Here is a 3,413-nt window from a genome sequence, read left to right as displayed (position 1 = left end):
AGTGGTATAGCATCCAGATTCCTAGAGGAAAAGCTAAGTGAATTACAAGGAAAAATAGGCAGCAAAACTTTAATAATGGTAGACCTCAATCTCCCTCTCTCAGTGCTAGATAAATCTACCAACAAAAGAAACAAGCAGGAAATTCAGAAGATGAATGAAATCTTAGAAAACATAGGTACCATAGATGCCTAGAGAAAACTCAATGAGGATAGAAAACAATATAAATTTTTCTTGGCAGTACATGGCACCTATACCAAAATTGACCATATACTAGGGCACAAAAACCTTAAAATCAAATGCAAAAAGGCAGAAATAATAAATATACACTTCTCAGACCATGAGGGAATAAAAATATAATGTACATGTACATGTATTAAAGGATCAGGGAAAGATAAACCAAGAACTAATTAGAAAGTAAATAACTCTCTTAAATAATGAGTGGATTAAAGAGCAATTAATAGAAATAATCAATAATTATAACCAAGAAAATGATAATAATGAGACATCATACTTAAATTTATGGCATGCAGCCAAGGCAGTTTTGAGGGGGAACTTTGTATCTCTAAATGCCTATATGAATAAGATAAAGAGGAGATCAATGAATTGGATATTCAACTTAAAAAGTTAGTAAAAGAACAAATTAAACAAAATTAAATACCAAATTAGAAATTCTGAAAATCAAGGGAGAAATTAATTAAATGGAAAGCAAGAAAACAATTGATCTCATAAATAAGCCTGAGTTGGTTTTATGAAAAAATGTAATAAAATAAACAAACCTCTGGTTAATCTGATTTAAAAAAAGAATGAAGATAACCAAATTGCCATATCAAAAATGAAAAAGTTGAACTAGCTATCAATAGAAAGGAAATTAAAGATATAATTTGGAGCTACTTTGCTGAACTATATATCAATAAATTGGACAAGTGAAAAGAATGAATATTTATAAAAATAAAACTGTCCAGATTAACAGAAGAGGAATTAAATTACTTAAATAATCTCATTTTAGAAAAAGAATTTGAAGAAACCATCAATAAACTCCCTAAGAAAAAGTCTCCAGGTCCAGATGGATTTACAGGTGAATTCTAAACATTTATGCAATCATTAATTCCTATTCTACAAAAACTATTTTAAAAATAGGAGATGAAGGAGTCCTGCCAAACCTCTTTCATGATACCAACATGGCACTGATACCTAAACGAGGAAAAACCAAAACAGACAAAGAAAATTATGGACCAATCTCCCTAATGTATATTGATACAAAAATATTAAATAAAATTTTAGCAATGAGACTACAGCAGATTATTACCAGGATAATATGCCATGATCAGGTTTTCTTTATACCAGGCAGGCAAGGATGGTTCAAAATTAGAAAAACACTCATCATAATTAAGCATATCAATTAGTAAAACCAACAGAAATCATATGATTAGCTCAATAGATCCTGAAAAGGCTTTTGATAAAATACAACATCAATTCCTATAAAAACCCTTAAAAAGTTTAGTGATAAATGAAGTTTTCCTTAAAATAATAAATAATTTCTATCTAAAAGCATCAAGAAATATTATATTTAATGGGAATAAACTCAAGAGCATTTTTAATCAATTCAGGAGTGAAACAAAGATGCCCATTATCACCATTACTATTCACTATACTACTGGAAATCCTAGCAGTAGCAATAAAAAGAAAAAGAAATAGAATGAATCAGAATTGTCAAAAAGGAAGCAAAATTTTCACTCTTTGCAGATGATATGATGGTATACCTAAAGAACCCAAGAAAATCATCTAAAACCTCTAACAAATTCAGCAAAGTAGTAGAATATAAAATATACCCACATAAATCATCAGCATGTCTATATATGAACAACAAAGCCCAAGAATAAGAGATAGAGAAATTACATTTAAAATTGTTGAGTTCTCCTGTCCACCAGGTTACCCATTCTACTCAGAAAAGAAAAAAAAAAACATGTGTACACGTGGATTACACTTGGGTGGGGGTGCCAACATGACAACTAGCAGAGCTGTTTATTGAAAGTATCAGGGCAGCTAGGTGGTGCAGCGGATAGAGCACTGGCTCTAGAGTCAGGAAGTACCTGAGTTCAAATCCAGCCTCAGACACTTAAGAATTACCTGGCTATGTGGCTTTAGGTATGCCACTTAACCCCATTGCCTTGGAAAAAAAACTAAAAAAGAAAAAAGTATCAAACAGTTCTTATAGCAGAAAACCACAAAATTAGCATACAATGATGTAATTCTAATTTGGACAGGATGTATCCTGGAAGGATGTAACCCAAGGCAAAAAGTTCGGGAACAGGACTATCAAGAAGTGAGGCCACAAATGACGCAGTTTTGTTATCAAATCCGAGGGTCACCAGAGCTTAGGTTTTTTAGTCATAACTTACCTTCTAACCCAAACTTGTTCAAGCAGCCCTCAACACTTCCCCCTTTTCTGTTTACACAACAAGCTCACAATTGCCCAACTTGATGCTGAATCTGGGCTATACAATTCTGAATTCTATTGATAGCATATGTAGTAGCTTTGGTTATAGAAAAAAAACATTTTGATTAAACTTGGAAAACATCAAAAGAGAAACATAAAACTAATAAATATAATATATATAATAAATATAAGACATAATTGCATAATACTCTATAAGCATTGCTTATAGAGGGTGGGATGTTGAAACCATTTAATTATCTTATCGGATTTCAGGAATCAAGTCTCATTGAGAGGCTTCTTGGATGTCTTTAGCCAACTTATGCCAATCATCAGTACCAAAAGACAGAGTAGAATTCCCAAAGAATCCACTCGTAACGTTTTTCCCTAACCTTTTTTCCATTCCCATTGAGTACCATTATACATCCTAAACTTTTTCCATTCCCATTGAGTATCATTATACTACATGCTGGTCACACAAATTCACATGTATCAATATTCACAACTAATTCAGTATCTGTCTAAATTCTATCATATCCAGTTCATCTCCTGTAGAAACTATTGTCTTCTTCAAATCCTCTAACATTTGCAAAAAACTGCTTATCAGTATCTGACTGTTTTTGGAAGCTCAAATTTACAATTTGTGCATTAAATACAGACATAGCAAGTGATACAGAGGAATCTAGGAAAGATACAAACATGATTACTCCAACTACAAAACAACTAATACATCTCTTAAACCTTCCAGATACGAGGTTTTCCTCTCATTGAATTAATTCACCAAAAAACATGATCAGCACTGGATTGCTACCCTCCTTTGGTTTTTAACAATTTGAATGTGAAACTAACTCTCTTACTTAGAGCAAAGATAGTCTTTAAAGTGAGAGACAAACAACAAATGATCAATATCATAATTACAACAAAGCTGAAAACAGAAATAATACCATGTAACCATGTACCCATTAAAGGTGGAGAAGTC

Source organism: Macrotis lagotis, chromosome 5, assembly GCF_037893015.1.
Source record: "Macrotis lagotis isolate mMagLag1 chromosome 5, bilby.v1.9.chrom.fasta, whole genome shotgun sequence".
Lineage (NCBI taxonomy): Eukaryota > Metazoa > Chordata > Mammalia > Peramelemorphia > Peramelidae > Macrotis > Macrotis lagotis.
This window is presented reverse-complemented; position numbering follows the sequence as displayed.